At 32.1% G+C, this 17,036-nt stretch overlaps 1 protein-coding gene across 1 annotated transcript in view; it reads right to left on the bottom strand.

Moving 5' to 3' along the window:
* LOC129910309 (protein deltex-like) overlaps positions 1 to 11,868 on the bottom strand; it is a 260,104-nt gene extending 248,236 nt beyond the window's left edge. The window contains exon 1 of the mRNA XM_055987643.1: positions 10,512 to 11,868. The gene's annotated coding sequence lies outside the window, so the exon portion shown is untranslated. The remainder of the gene's footprint in view (positions 1 to 10,511) is intronic.
* Between the last annotated feature and the right edge of the window lie 5,168 nt (positions 11,869 to 17,036).

Raw genomic sequence — 17,036 nt, 5'->3', positions numbered from 1 at the left:
ACTAAACTAAATTTAAGGCGAAATGCCATCAGTGGCTTTACTTTTTCTAAATTATAAATTAAAAAAGGTCATTGTGGTGTATGCGTACTATTTTTTTTATTTTTTTTTTTTTTTGTGGGGTGAATAAAAACTAATGATTCTATAATTTTTAAACTTAGCGTATAGGATAGCGAAAATAAAAGTTGGGCTATCCTGGGATAACCTTGGACAAACAAACCAATGTTTTAAACTACCGATCTTTCCACAGGAAAAAAAAACACGATTTTTTCGTGTTGTGATATGAAAAAAAGTTTTTTTTTTGTATTTTTTGAAAAATAGTAAAAAAAATTGCGCTATACTTGGCTAACGTTGAGCAAACGAACCACAGTGCAAAACTAACAATTTTTACAAAATAGCTAAGTCACGAAAAAAAATCTTAAGCTATCCTCGGCTAATCTTGGGCAATCGAACCAGACAGGTTTGAAAAAAGAGTGTGTGTACACATGTACACGCGACTGAAGTTATACTTCTCATTCAGTATATGTAAATGAATTTCATTTGATATTTTTAATTTCTATTATTAAATTAATTAATCCACACATCGTTTTTTTACATTTTTATCAAGTGAACAATAAATTAATTCTTTCATCCTCCTTGCGTCCATGTAGTTTTCAATTTATTCTGTGAAATTTACACATGTTGTGCGGTTCAGAACGTACGGTATATGGTTAACAAAACTAAATGAATTGAGCATAAAATGTGCGATATGGTTATTTTATGAGAATTGTGTGTGCTTCAGCACTAGTAGTAGCAATATGGAACTTGCAGAGTTGCTACAAAGCTCAAAAGTGAGCTGAGCTCAGCTCACAGCTCAGCTCAAATTTTGAGCTAGCTGACTTTTGAGCTATGTACCATAGCTCAGCTCATTTGAGCTGAGCTGAAAGTCAGCTGAGCTGATGGTTGAGCTGAGCTGTTGGGTGAGCTAAAGTAAAGTGAGCTGAGCTGAGCTGTGATGGGTGAGAGGATACATTGATTTTTATTTGGAAAGTATAATGAAATATGAAGATATTTTAAACTTTTATAAAACACCATAGCTCAAGATGTTTGGTTCTAGTTATTAATGGAATTATTTTAACACATGGATATTTTTATAAATAAAACAGATAATTTTTCGTGATCTTTCTCTTGGTTTTTTTAACCCTAGAAAGATAATCATAATATACGTCTCAGAGACGTATGATTCTAAAAAAGATTTTTGGTCTTATGTTAACACTTTTTGTCATATTTATTTAACTCATTACTTAGATTATTTTAAAGAAGTGATATAATAAATCAAATCAATTTAACAAAAACCCAGAAATTTGAATTGAATTAGATAAAACAGTTCTTTACACGCCATACGTCTTACAGACGTATATTATCTTTCTAGGGTTAATAGTAAATATATTTCTATTTTTTTAGTAAAATATTTCTTTTTTAATCATAAAAAAAATCAGGTACAATCCGGTTTTACGACTTTTTTCAAAATTCCGAGAAAATCGCGTTTGAAAGTTGGGGTAAATTTTTTTTTCGAAAAATCCCCGAATCTTTGAACGCTCCTGGAAGCTAAGCCGCTTGAGAGCAATTTTTGGGAGTGATGCCAAATGATAGCTTGTGTCATGGGCCTACGCTTTGCTCATTGTCAGATTTTTAAAAAATCGCTTTGCATGTTAAACCGCCACATCAAGCCTATTTTTTCAGAATCGGGCTTAACTTTTTTTTTACCTTTAAGTTCTCCTGGTTTGAGAACGCGTGTACCTACAGGGATGGAAGTTGTACCCAAATGTAAATTAGAGTCCCCGCTACCTTTTGGCATCAAACATTTTTTTTTCATTTTTTTCAAAATTCCGAGATATAGGCGTTGGAAGTTGGGGCGCTCACTTTCAGCTCAGCTCACTTTCAGCTCAGCTCAAATGAGCTAAGCTATAGTACCTAGCTCAAATTTGAGCTCAGCTGTGAGCTGAGCTGAAATGTTAGCTTTTTGCAACCCTGGCAACTTGCCACATGCAACTTGCCACATGCAACTTGCCACACGCAACTTGCCACATACAACTTGCCACATGCAACTTGCCACATGCAACTTGCCACATACGACTTGCCACATCCAACTTGCCACATGAAACATGTAACTTGCAACGTGTTGTGTGGTTTATGTTTGCCGTACTGCGGCGTACTGCATTTTTAAATACTAAAGTACTGCCTACTCTAAAGGTGAAACGACAGCCCTGCTACCCAGGGTGATCGCGTCATAATCCCTTTGACATTCTTGTCAAAATGTAAATTTTCATACCCACCCTCCCATAAGAAGTATAACTTCAAAAAAAAAAAAAATTATGTGTGCGATTCACACGTGGTAGAAGTGAAACCTTAAAAATCATTTTTCTTGAAAAAAAAAAAATAGAAAAAATCTACCTATTTTTATTCTATCACCTTCAAATCCATGTTTTTTTATATGTATGACAACCTAAATAAATTTTATATCATCTGAAAGCTTATTGTCTTAGCTCAAAATATATATATCGATCAGACCTATGAGACATCTACAAAAAGAGCTAGAATTTTTTAAACTCGATGAAATTTCATAAAAAAAGCAAAACAAAATTTATTTTTATGTTCTCATGCTATTAAATCAATTTTTGAAGTTATACTTCTTATGGGAGGGTGGGTATGAAAATTTACTTTTTGACAAGAATGTCAAAGGGATTATGACGCGATCACCCTGGGTAGCAGGGCTGTCGTTTCACCTTTAGAGTAGGCAGTACTTTAGTATTTAAAAATGCAGTACGCCGCAGTACGGCAAACATAAACCACACAACACGTTGCAAGTTACATGTTTCATGTGGCAAGTTGGATGTGGCAAGTCGTATGTGGCAAGTTGCATGTGGCAAGTTGCATGTGGCAAGTTGTATGTGGCAAGTTGCGTGTGGCAAGTTGCATGTGGCAAGTTGCATGTGGCAAGTTACATGTATCAAGTTACATGTGGCAAGTTGCATGTGGCAAGTTGCATGTGGTAATTTCCATGTGGCAAGTTGCCAGGGATGCAAAAAGCTCACATTTCAGCTCAGCTCACAGCTCAGCTCAAATTTGAGCTAGGTACCATAGCTTAGCTCATTTGAGCTGAGCTGAAAGTGAGCGCCCCAACTTCCAACGCCTATATCTCGGAATTTTGAAAAAATTAAAAAAAATTTTTTGATGCCAAAAGGTAGCGGGAACTCTAACCTACATTTGGGTACAACTTTCATTCCTGTAGGTGCACGCGTTCTCAAACCGGGAGAACTTAAAAGAAAAAAAAAAAAAATAGGCACGATTCTGAAAAAATAGGCATGATGTGGCGGTTTAACATGGAAGGCGATTTTTTAAAAATCTGACAATGTGCAAAGCGTAGGCCCATGACACAAGCTATCATTTGGCATCACTCCCAAAAATTGCTCTCAAGCGGTTTAGCTTCCAGGAGCGTTCAAAGATTCGGGGATTTTTCGAAAAAAAATTTTACTCCAACTTTCAAACGCGATTTTCTCGGAATTTTGAAGAAAATCGAAAAACCGGATTATACCACTATCGGCTAGCTGAGAATATAAGCTTTCATATGGCACCACTCCACTGTCTCTAGATCAAAGCGTTCAGCTCCCAGAAGTTCTTTCGCGCCCCCAACTTCCAACGCCTATATCGCGGAATTTTGAAGAAAATGAAAATAAAATTTTTGATGCCAAAAGATAGCGGGGACTCTAACCTACATTTGGGTACAATTCCCATTCCTGTAGGTCCACGCGTTCTCAAACCGGGAGAACTTAAAAGTAAAAAAAAAATAGGCGCGATTCTGAAAAAAAAGGCATGATGTAATGGTTTAACATGGAAGGCGATTTTTAAAAAATCTGATAATGTGCAAAGCGTAGGCCCATGACACAAGCTATCATTTCGCATCACTCCCAAAAATTGCTCTCAAACGGTTTAGCTTCCAGGAGCGTTTAAAGATTCGGGGATTTTTCGAAAAAAAAATTTACCCCAACTTTCAAAACCGATTTTCTCGGAATTTTGAAAAAAGTCGAAAAACCGGATTGTACCGGATTTTTTTTTTATGATAAAAAAAGAAATATTTTACTAAAAGAATAGAAATATATTTTCTATCAAAAACACCAAGAGAAAAGATCACGAAAAATTATCTGTCTTATTTATAAAAATATCTATGTGTTAAAATAATTCCATTAATAACTAGAACCAAACATCTTAAGCTATGGTGTTACATAAAAGTTTAAAATATCTTCATATTTCATTATACTTTCCAAATAAAAATCAATGTATCCTCTCACCCATCACAGCTCAGCTCACTTTACCTTAGCTCACCCAACAGCTCAGCTCAGCTCACCGACAGCTCAGCTCACCCAACAGCTCAGCTCAACCATCAGCTCAGCTCACTTTCAGCTTAGCTCAAATGAGCTGAGCTATGGTACATAGCTCAAAAGTGAGCTAGCTCAAAATTTGAGCTGAGCTCAGCTCACTTTTGAGCTTTGTAGCAATCCTGCAAGTTGCATATTGCTACTACTAGTGCTGAAGCACACACAATCCTCATAAAATTACCATATAGCATATTTTATGCGCAATTTGTTTACTTTCGTTAAGCATATACCGTACGTTCTGAACCGCACAACATGAGTAAATTTCACAGATTAGATAGATAGATAGATCTTTATTTTCGTTATTTGATTTACATTTGGTAAGCTACCGCACAGTTTACATACAGAGATTTGATAATGTTTACATTTTATCTTTCTACTGAATCAGTATTTAAATATTTCTGATTTAAGGATTTGTTATTAAATAAATATTTGAAGGAAAATACAACAAAAAACCTTCAATTTGAAATGAAAGGGCAGGTACATTGTGACTAGAACTAAAAATTTGCTTCAAAACGTAAGATAATGATTTGAAGCAGTTAGATTAGTAGAGTTTTGTTAGTGAAGAATATTAAATAAATATATATAATAAGGGTCGTTAGTACTTGTTAGTAAGAAAATAAATAAATGATTAATAAATAATAAATAGCTCTGCATTAAATAAATAATTAACAAAAAGGTATGAATAAATAAATAAATAAGTAAGTAAATAAATAAACTAGTAAATAAATAAATAAATAAATAAATAAATAAATAATAAATAAATAAATATATAAATAAATAAATAGATATGAATTAATAAATAATAAATAAAGAAGTATATAAATAAGATATGTTTAAATAAATAACAAGTAATAAATAACATCAAATGGGCAAATTAACATAAATAATAACACAAAAAAGAAATATGATATAATTTAACAATTAGTTACAGTTAACATATAATTACAATTCTTGACTTTTCTTAGATTTATTAACATTAATGAATAATAATACATAAATGAATTACATAATCAGAAATATGGTTAAGATATTAATAGATTTATCAGTGGATTATCTGACATTTCGCATTTGGTTACAAAAGAATAATTAAGTTTTTCAATTCTATCACAAATCAATTCAACATTTGCTTTTTCGTGTAAATCATTGGTAGAGTGGTATCGAGAAAGGTTGAGCATCATTTTGAGTAGTTTATTTTGCGATACTTGCAATTTATTAAGATGGCATTTTGCGCAATTTCCCCATACTTGGCATCCGTATAAAAGGATTGCTTGAAATATCGCTTTGTGAAGAATGATTTTATTATCGTTGCTAAGTTGTGACTTTCTATTTATGAATGGATAGAGTATAGTTATCGCTATGCTTACTTTTTGCAGTGTCTTAGCAATGTGTTCCTTAAATGTTAGTTTCTGATCTAAATAGATCCCAAGGTATTTGACACTCGATTCCCACATAACACTTACACCATTGACATTAAGCTGATTGCTAGGAAGAAAACAAGATTTTCTTTTTCTACTAAAAAAGATAGCTTGTAATTTGTCAGAATTCAGCTTAATTTTCCATTTTGTATAATATTTGGTCATCAGATCCAGCGCATGTCTTAAATTTGTCTCAATGTTGAGACTAAACTCATGCGAGGAAAAGATGCCAGTATCATCAGCAAATATAGCTAATTGGCATTCTGGTAATCTGGGAATATCTGATGTATATATGTTGTACAAGAAAGGACCCAATACTGATCCTTGGGGTACACCATGGTTAACAGGATAAGAATTTGACGGGATATTATTAACAAAGACATTAAAACATCGGTTGGACAAGAAACTCTGAACTATCTTTACTAAATACACTGGAAAACCTAAACATACCATTTTGTGCACAATCCCATCGTGCCATACAGTATCAAATGCTTTTTCGATGTCAAGTAGAATAAGACCTGTCGATTTACCAAGATTTCGATTTTTCCTTACGTGATCGCAGACCCTTAAGACTTGATGAGAAGTGCTATGAAACATTCTAAATCCAAACTGTTCGTTAGGAAGAATATTTTTTTCATCAACAATCTTTAATATTTTGTTCTTAAGCACCTTTTCCAGTATTTTACTGAGACAACTTAACAAGCTTATCGGGCGATAGCTAGTTGGAAGTTTTGCAGGCTTTCCTGGTTTTGGAATAGGTATTATTTTTGCATGTTTCCATGTCTTTGGGAAGTACTGAATTTTGAGACATGCATTAATCAAAAATGAAATAAATTCAAACCCTGCTTTCGGTAGTTTCTTTAAATAAATATTTTTGATCTTGTCTAGTCCATCAGATTTCTTTGTTTTCAGGCTAGAGATTAAATTGAAAACTACATGGACGCAAGGAGGATGAAAGAATTAATATATTGTTCACTTGATAAAAATGTAAAAAACGAAGTGTGGATTAATTAGTTTAATAATAGAAATTAAAAATATCAAATGAAATTCATTTATATATACTGAATGAGAAGTATAACTTCAGTCGCGTGTACATGTGTACACACACTCTTTTTTTTTGTTTGACAACCTATACAAAATTTTGTACCATGTGCAAGCTTATTGTTTCACCTTGTATAATGATGTATAAATATTGTTTCAAAGATGTCTACAAGAGAAGTTAGAGTTTTTTTAAAGTCAACCATGTCGAATTTCCAGACTGAGATTACGGTACTTCCTACGCTAGTAGCTGGTCATCGCCAATAGATCTCCACAGGTGTTTTGAGGTATTTTTAAATTTTTTTCAATTTAAGATTGTGTAACTTGTAGAACACGTAACGTTATGTGTGATATATCAAATAAAAAGTTATGTTATCAGCATGCGTATTAAAGTTAAATCAAATTTGTATGTGCACTAGATCAAAAGATATAACGTGTGTTGGAAAAGAACATCTTTTTACCGTTATCTCCGAATTTTGAATATGGAATTAATTGAAATTTTGTACAATTATAATTTATTGAATTACCTATCTATAGTACAAATTTCATTCAACTATCTATTAAAACAAAAAAGTTATAACAACTTGAAGTCGTGTCGCGTTTTCGTTTCATCTTGTTTCAAATCACTACCATACTAAAGAAGTTTTCACTTCAAAAAAATAGAATTTGGGGTAGCCAACTTCACATAGCCTAGAATAATGGGGTTGAAACAAGCTTCTTCCAAAATTTATATGGTTCAAGCATTTTTAATGAATATATTTGCATTTGAAGATTGAGAACACGGTTCAAGATCAAGATAATGAAACAACTTACAAAAGTATTGATTTTGAAAAAAGTCGATAGGTATTTGAGTTCGCGAGGGCGAGGTCAAGTTGTTTATTCGTTCCAAATGGCTGGACTCTATCCCTACCAGAGAGCAAAAAAGTCGTTAGTTTAGCTTTATGATTTTCTTGTTTTACTTCTCCTGAAAAATCGTGTTTTTAAGTTGTGACACTTTCTTTCTCAATATGTGATATCTCAGCAACCAGAGTAGAATATTACAAAACATAACCTTAACGAAGTTTCTACCATTAGTAACAACAGAAAAATTATCACTGACGTTTATATCAAAGTCAGCTCTTTCTTAAATCATCGCTGCGCTAACCGGTATCAAATTTGCAACACATAGAGCGTTACTGTAGAACAATTTTTTTACGTATAATTGGTTGCCTTATCTTATTACGGGACACCCTGTATAGTTATCTTCGAAAGATACCTCTTGGTGCAATAGTATCCGATGGGCTATGACACCAGAAGAGTTCTGGGTTCGAATCCCAGCGTTACCACCTAAAAAACATGTTTTTTTTTTAAGGATACTACTTTAAAATGCTTCCAAGACCATCATTGTCATAAAAAAGTGCATTGCTGATTAGCCATTTGGACTCGGTGTTAAATTGTAGGGCTCTTATTTTTCTCTGAATGAAGGCTCTACTGCTCAAATACCTTCTTAATCCGTCAACGATAAAAAGCGTTTGGCTAAATTAATAGCAGATTCTTCATTTGATCTCTGCAGTGATACAGTTCATTTGGCAAGGTTAAAGTGCATCTCCAAAAAAACAAAGTTGCTGACTGCTCATCACTGATCACTTGCATCATTCTTCCGATAATTCCAATACTATCAGCATAAGCTAGTGTTGCAAACTAACCGACTTATACACATCAACAGGTAGCACCACCGTTAAGGGGGGAAATCCCTCCTGACGACACCTTTTTCACTATTTTTTTATGAAAAACTGAAAGCACTTATTGAAATTTGGAAAAAGACAAGATATTACTGACATTATCAAGAATTGAAAAAAATTTTTTTGAAATGAAAAAATAACAAAATGGCGGCTCTGGAGCCTTTCAAAGTTGACGCCTCTAGTTTGCGCCGTGCAATGTACAGGTCCAGGAAATCATCTAAAATCAAAAAGGAAATTTTTTTCCGTTAGATGATATTAGTACGCATTGCATGAACCTAAATTTATTTTTTTTAAATGAAAAATAAAAATTAGAAATCAAAAAAACGAAAAAAAACATGTTTTTTTTACAAAGAAGTAGTTAAAAAAAATATTTACTGTACAAATTTTATTCAACTTTTAGGTTCATGTTGTGGCCAATTATTTAAGGAGTAATTTGTTTCAAATTTCAAGTCGATAGCTTCATTAGTTTTTGAGTTACATTGCACGGCGCAAACTAGAGGCGTCAACTTTGAAAGGCTCCAGAGCCGCCATTTTGTTATTTTCTTCATTTCAAAATTTTTTTTTTCAATTCTTGATAATGTCAGTAATATCTTTTCTTTTTCCAAATTTCAATAAGTGCTTTCAGTTTTTCATAAAAAAATAGTGAAAAAGGTGTCGTCTGGAGGGATTTCCCCCCTTAAGCTTTTGATTTGCTGGCAGAAATCAAACGGAAACAACCGAAAATCATTTTTCGATGTTTAACTACAAAAGAATAACTGTTATAGGATTGCTTAAAAATTCGACATTGTTATCAATTATTAACAGTACTTCAATTAATCAAGGAATCTGCAAAAAAAAATCAGTTATGGCCATGTCCAATAAAAAAAACCTAATTTAAAATGTTTGGTCACCCTGTTCATCAACGCAACGCGTAATCTAGTATACACGCCTTTCCAATATAACCGATTAACAAAACGGGCTGTTCTTTTAATTTCTCGCTTCACTTTGCATTGTTATAGTAAACGTTTTTCTCTCATAGCCATATAGTACCGATTTTAACTTGTTTTTCTTCCGGTCGTGGTGGTGGCGCGCGAAAAAAAAGGATACCAAACCCGAACATACATTCCACTTGCACATCCAACCGCATACTATATACACATTACACTTACTCATTATGACTTGAGGGTGAAAACAAATTTCTCCCATTAAGCTGCGGGAATTACCCATAAAAGTTTTATCGTCATCGCACCGATGTGTGCAGTACGATACGTATATTTTCTCTGTTCGCTTGTTTCAGGATTTGTTTTTGTTTGTTTTACTTCATTTTTTTTTTCTGTTGTTTGATTTTATTTTGTTCAATGAGTCGCTGAGCCCACTATGGGTCATGGATAGAAAGACTCACACTTGTATGTAACACAAGCGAGTTCCTGATGTCCTTAAAAAAATATACTGAATTGTTTTTTATTTCTGTCAGATGGCAAAACGAAAAAGGACTTTTCCGCTTGTTAACACAATTTTTATTGCCATTTTACCCCTTAATGAAATTATTTATTTATTTGCTTTATTGGTTGTACAGTTAAAAGTTTGTAGGTAGTATAGATATCAGCAGGAGAATAGGACTAACACAACGAGACCCAGGATCAAATTAAGTTATCCCCTCTGGCTGAAAGTGTGCACAGTATACAACACAGTACATCCATATCGATGTTATATCGAAGAGGTAATAAAAAATTTAACAACATTGACCTGATAACAAGCTCTATCTCGACCCCAAAAACGCCCCAAAAACCCCCCAACCCTCAACCTGCAATTATTATCAATCCGATACACATCAGAGCCATGGCTTGGCCATTGGCCATGGTTCGGTTAGCCAGCATGAGTTTCAGAATTGTTTACAAACCTGCCATAAGGACGATATGGTTGCTTGATGAAATGAGATTACTTACCGTCAAAATTGTGATGAAACATAATCTTGCAGCAGCATCTGGTTTAAGTGTTGATTTACTCTTTTACTGGTCAACAATAATTTCTGGACGGTCGTCGGTCGGTCGGTGGCGATGGCGGCGGCGGTATCCTTTATATCCGATGTGTGGTAGTGCACAGTGTATCCTATAAATCCCATATATACAAATAATGTGGAACAACAGAGCACGGCACTTAATCCAATTATTTCATGAGAATAAATCAATTTGTTGGCTTTTCACTTTTTGCTGTGCTACAGAGTATAGCATGCACTAAAAAAGGATAATAATACACAAGCACACACACACACGTGTACATGGGGTAGGTACTTTTATATCCTATACTCAGGGCAGTGTAGTGCACTGGTACACAGCACAAGAGCACAGCGTGGTGGTCAGCAGATTGAAATTAATTGGGGCAGGCAGCGAGAGGAGCCATTATCATCACAATAACCGTGTCGAGTGGGAAAGAAATTTTCAACGGAAGTCGCGATAGTGAGAGATTTGCTTTTATTTATTTTTTTTTTTTTTATTAATTTTTGTTGAATTTCAAAGTTGCGTTGTAAACTATGACATTTTCCTCGTTTTTTTTGAAGAACACAAAATTGGATTTGAGAAAATGCACATAAATTAATTAAATAAATGAAAACTTTTTAATTTCACTTCTGGGAAAAGGATTTTAAATAAATTTTATTCCTCGAACTGAAATTTGCTTTTTTGTTCCATTATTTTATAAAATTAATTAAATTATTTTTGTTAAAGTTTCGAATAGACAACACAAAAAAGGACGAAATTCCATGAACCGACTCATAGATTTTTAGATTTATTGTTTTTTTTTTTTTCAAGTACCTACTCAAATTTTCACTCAGGACAGTATTTTTAATATTTTAAGAAGATTTCACCGAAAAATTGAGTAGTATTAAGTTTTTAATATATATTTTTTTTACTTTTATGAAATCCAATATAAATCCTTTAATGAATTTTCATTTTAATTTTGAAGGAAGGATAATTCCATTTGGTAATTTTGTTGTCTTTTTTTTTTGTTGTAAAAATCCTTATTTCACCGCCCCCACTCTCGTAGCTCGCAACAAAAATATCCATTCAACCGTTGAAGACGAAGAGAAACCAATCTATCGAAAGGACGAAACACACGAACAAACAACAACAACAAAGAAAAAGTAACACAAAACCAAGAAAAAAAGAAAATATATGTAGAACTACTCGGAAAGCTCACGCGCGCCTTCTTATCAAAACCTGATAAAACGGATGATGACGAATTAATCCGACAAACGAACGGTCCTTATCAAAATTTCGACGTAAACTAATTCGCAAAGGAAGATGTGAAAAACCTTTGTTAGCTTTGACCGTATTTTTCGTCCTGGCGGTTAATATTTTCCCTCTTGTGTATTAGAAAGCTGCTTTTTTTCTTCTGTTGAGTGTTGGCTATAATTTCTCTTATATGAATATATTGAGAAAATAACTCTCTTGGGGAGAGAGAAAGCTTGCGCGAACTCTAGTATAAGAGATTTATAAAATAGAGATGCATTCATAGAGACTGAGAGAAGGAAGGTCATGATTTGCGCATCCTTTTTCTTGTGGTTGTCAGCCATGTGCTTTTTATTAAACAAAAAAAAAATAACAAATCACACAAACTTTTTAATATTCATTGAGAATTTTGAGACTTAGACTCTGCTCTTGATGGTTCAGTGGGAGGATGGATGAGTGTGTGGGTGGGTGGTGGTTTTTGATATCCATTGCTTCTTCGAGGAAAAGCAAATTCTCTCTCTCTCTCTCATACATACTCGTACCTATATAAAATAGGATTTTGTTTTCAGTTGGAAGTTATTATTTGTACTGAAATGAGTACACGACAAGTGTAATATCTGAAGAAATGTTTTGTTATGAATGGTGCCGATGATGATGTGATGGTGAGTATGAAGTGGGTAGGTAAATTACAGGATACTTTATGTAGCTTATCGTTGAGACTTAAGTGATAAGCAAAGAAAATGCCTTATGATTGGGTAGGTCGTTAAGATTGTGCGATAAAGTAGAGGTAAGAAGATTCAAAAGCTTTGTATTTTAATAGAATCATTTTATGGAAGTGATATTGATTTGTATGTTGATTTAAAACGATGGGTCATTTAATATTTAATGGTTTTAAGAGAGGAGTTATTGTTGAAATATTAAAATATTTAATGGTATGATATTGTTTCTTTTTCATTGCATATCATTAGGTAAGATAGTATTTTGAACTCTATTGAAAACACTCTTGTTAGCCTCCGCTTTGACTCCTCTAAAAATTAAATTATGTCCGGTTACATTCGACAGTTAAATAAGTAGTTTACTTTGGGACCTTTTTGGGCTTCAAACATTTTAAAAATTTGTGTGCTTTTCTCTTTAATCTGATTGTAATGAAAAAAAAAAATAATTGCTCACATTAAAAGTATATAATGTTGGCAAATAATTTCAACTTGACTTTGGTTTTTGGTTTTTGGTTTGATGACTGATATTATTGCAGTCGAAAAAAAATCGTAGAAGAGTGAAACAAAAAGAAACTTGAAGCTTAGTAAATAGCCTTTCAGAAAAAAATTCCCGCTTTCTTAAGAGAAAAATAAAAATAAAAAAAAAAATTGGAAAATTGTTTTTTGATAGTTCCATTGATTTTGCTACCATTTGAAATAAAGCATTTGATGCTTATATCCTAAAACTAAAAGAACGTAGTTTTCTCATGCTTTTTATTTTGCTATGATCAAAAATCACAAATTTTCTTTTAATAGTTTAGCCTTTGTATTTAAAATTAATTTGTATTTTGAAATCAACACAATTTACGAACTATCCAAAACTTCGATTAAATGATTAACACGATTACTTTTCACATTTTAAATTGAGAGTATGTATTTTTACTCACTGTCAAATATATAAATAGACAAGGTATATTTCTGAGTCTGAAAGTTGGCCAACTTTCGTTTTTTAAAACAACACTTTTTTGAGTGCCATCTAGTTTTCATTGTAGCTAGCCGCAGAAATCTATTTTTGTTTTACAATAGATTTATTAAGAGATCTATTTTTATGAAAAAATCATTTTTGAAAAAAAGTGGGTTACGCCACTATTGTTCTCATAGCCTAATATAGGTCCTTGATTTCGTATTTACAATTAGCAACTAGGGCTTCTTCTAGATATGTATTTTTCCCCTTTTTTCTGCTTAATCTAAACTTTTTAATACGAGTGGAATACAACTTGCAAGCTCATTCATAATTTAAGGGCAATTTCTGGTTCCTGATGCTCACAAAATAATTTCGTTATCAAATGCGTTTAAAGATAAAAATATTTTTAAATAACAATTTTTCTTTTAATTTGTAAGTGTACAGAAAAATTATTTACCTTTACGAATTTTAAAATATAAAAAAATAAAATGCACGACTGGGTCGCACGAACTTGCTCTTAGAGTTAAAGTTGCTTAAATTTTTAAGACTTTTTATATAGAAATTTGGAAAATGTAGGTACCTACTATATATAAAAAAAAAAAAATAAAATTAGTTTTTTAAGAAAATAAAATAAAATCTGAAATCAAATTGCCCTCCAAAACAAGTATGCAATTTTGATTGATATATTAACATGCATTTTTAGAAAAAAAATTTTCAAAATCGTTAGAGCCGTTTTTTAAAAATCTAATTTTTTATAAATAATTTTTTGGAATTAAAAGTTTTAAAATAATATTGGTATGCCATTTTGTAAAAATCACTAATCAACATCTAAAAAAAAAATTTCAAAAAAATTCAATGTCCCGTTTTCGAAAATTTGATTTTTGAAAAAATAATTTTCAACATTTTTTTAAAAATCCAAAAATTATTTTTTTTGAAATTTTGTTTTTGGTTTATATTTAAATTATATAAATGCTTCTTCACAAAAAGTTTCGTTGAAATCGAATAAGCTCTTTCAGAGATAATCGGATATGAAAAAAACGGTTCTTTGGCAGGTACCGTTAATAATGATTTTCAAAAAAAAAATTTTTTATTGAAAGATAGACCTTGTCTTAAAACTAACATTTGAATTTTTTAAACAAAATCGTTGGAGCCGTTTTTGAGAAATTTCAATTTTACTAAAATCGGTATATGACAAGTACCGTTATTTTTGGTCCAAAAAAATTAATTCCAAAAATCCCCTCTGGAGAGGCGCCAAATAATGCTACATACCAAGTTTGACATCAATCGGTTCATCCGTTTAAGCTGTAGCTTCGTTTACAGACAGACAGACTGACAGACTGACAGACGGACAGACAGACAGACGGACTTCCGGGACCCACTTTTTTGGCATTCTCTACCATCGTAATGTCATGGAAAAATGCTATCTCAACTTTTTTAAGTAAAAGTAAAAAGCAAGTAAAAATAGTTTTAATGTTCTATTAATAATCAATTGTTATCCCCCAGCTTGAACGCTATCCGTAGGATTACATGAGATCTCAAGTAGCACAAAAGTCTAAAATACACCAAAATATTTGGTGTATTTTTTGCACTTTCGTGATATACATTTTGAATATAAAAAATACACCATTTTCTCGTATATAATAAACTCCGGTGGTTAAAAAAATATACCGATTGTGGTGTATAAATGGCGCTAGTGGTATATTAAATGATCTGGTTTTTGGTGAAAATTATCCTTTGAAATTGAAAAATACACAATAAATCTACGGATAAAATACACCATTTAAATTATTCTGATTTAAAATTTGAACCAAAGTTTATTTTTTACCTCAAACAGTTTGAGGAATTCTAATTCAAACCATTTCTTATGAAATAAATGAAAATGAATTTTTATTCACTTTCGTAATATTGCCATAAGAAACTAATGGCTAAATATGAATTTGTTTGCCTAATTTAAAAACGAAACACATTCTGTCTACTAATTTTAGATACTACCCCCTCTAAAAATCGAGCGCCTCAAAAATGTCAGTGAATTAATGATTTTTTTGTCCGATTTTACAAATCAGTTTTTCAAAAATTATAATTTTTTTGTTGTTTTTATATTTTTTTTAGAAGAGTTCTTTTATAATATAATATACCGAATCGAAAAAAACCAAAAATGCGGGATAATTAGGTCGATAAATATACTATTATAGAAAATAATTAATTGCTGTCTACTCTTTTTAAATGGCGGCCATTGAAAAATATGGCGTCTCCCACTTATGCATTCTGGTGAATTTTATGTCCTCAGGGTGTACTTCCTGCACCAAAGAGAGTGTACAAAATATACCGTTTTGGTTGATTTCAGAATCGAATAATTTTATGCACCATTAATGGTATATTATAAAAACAACTGAATATAGGTGTATTTTTTGCACTGAATCTTAAAAAAATGTTGAATTTTTTTACAGAAAAGACAGTGGTATAATTTTTATACCACTAATTTTGAGAAATACACCATATTTTTTCAATTTCCTCAATTTTACACCAAAATTAATGAATTTACACCAATTTATACACCCGTGTGCTACTTGAGATAATAATCATCTTATTCTTAATTTCCTGTAGGTACCAACAAAAACTATTTCCTATCTTTCTATTCCTTCTAACTAGTGCCGTAAAATTATAATTGTTATCAATGGCGGATCCAGGGGGGGGCACGGGGGCACGTGCCCACGTGCCCCCCCCCCCAGAACTGGTTCATACTTAAAGCAAATAAAATTATAAGAGTTGTTAAAATATATGAATAATGACAAAAAGAACTTGAGTGAAACTCTCGTCTATTTCTGACTGGAAATGCGAATTTTATTGTTTGTTGCATCGCTTTTACATGAAAATCTCCACCCCACAAATAAATAAACGACTATTTGTTGGGTAAACACGAATTTTTTTCCATTTTTTTCCAAGTGATTTTGGTGAAAAATTTTGATATGGACATCGACAATCAAGGTATGAATGGTATTCTAAAAAAAATTTAATTGTATATGCAACTCTATTTTTTATATATTATTTAACTGCTGGATATGTAGAACAAACTTGCATTTCAGAAGTTTGCCCAAGTTTGCACCCCGAAAATAAGGACCCCTTGAAAAAAAAACTCCTCAAAAGCGACCCTTACTTATAGATTTTTATAAATATTATTTTATTGAGAAAGTTTCTCCAGGGATACCCTTAAAAATATGTAAAAAAAATAGTATTCCAAATTTCAAAAGAATCGGTGGCGCAGTTTTGAAGTTATGGGAGGGGCACCGGCTTTGAAAACATTAGTTAGTAAGGGAGAACGATTTGAAGTTTTGAACTGCACTAAAACGTTCGTAAGCGAAGTATTAAAATACTCATAACTTGGTTAATTTGGCTTAAAAGACCTACAGTTTGAACACAATATTCTTGAGATATAAACAAATTTTAATGCAAATAAAAAAAAAAACTGTGTTTCCCGGGAAAAAGTATGTTTCAGTTTTTTTTGTTATTCTTAGTAACTTTAATATTTATTAGAATGAAGTCTTTAGTATTTGACTAAAAACTACTAGGTCATTAAATAATGGTATA

Source organism: Episyrphus balteatus, chromosome 2 (genome assembly GCF_945859705.1).
Source record: "Episyrphus balteatus chromosome 2, idEpiBalt1.1, whole genome shotgun sequence".
Lineage (NCBI taxonomy): Eukaryota > Metazoa > Arthropoda > Insecta > Diptera > Syrphidae > Episyrphus > Episyrphus balteatus.
Note: the sequence above shows the minus strand (reverse complement) of the source record. Positions and strands in the feature narration are given on the sequence as shown.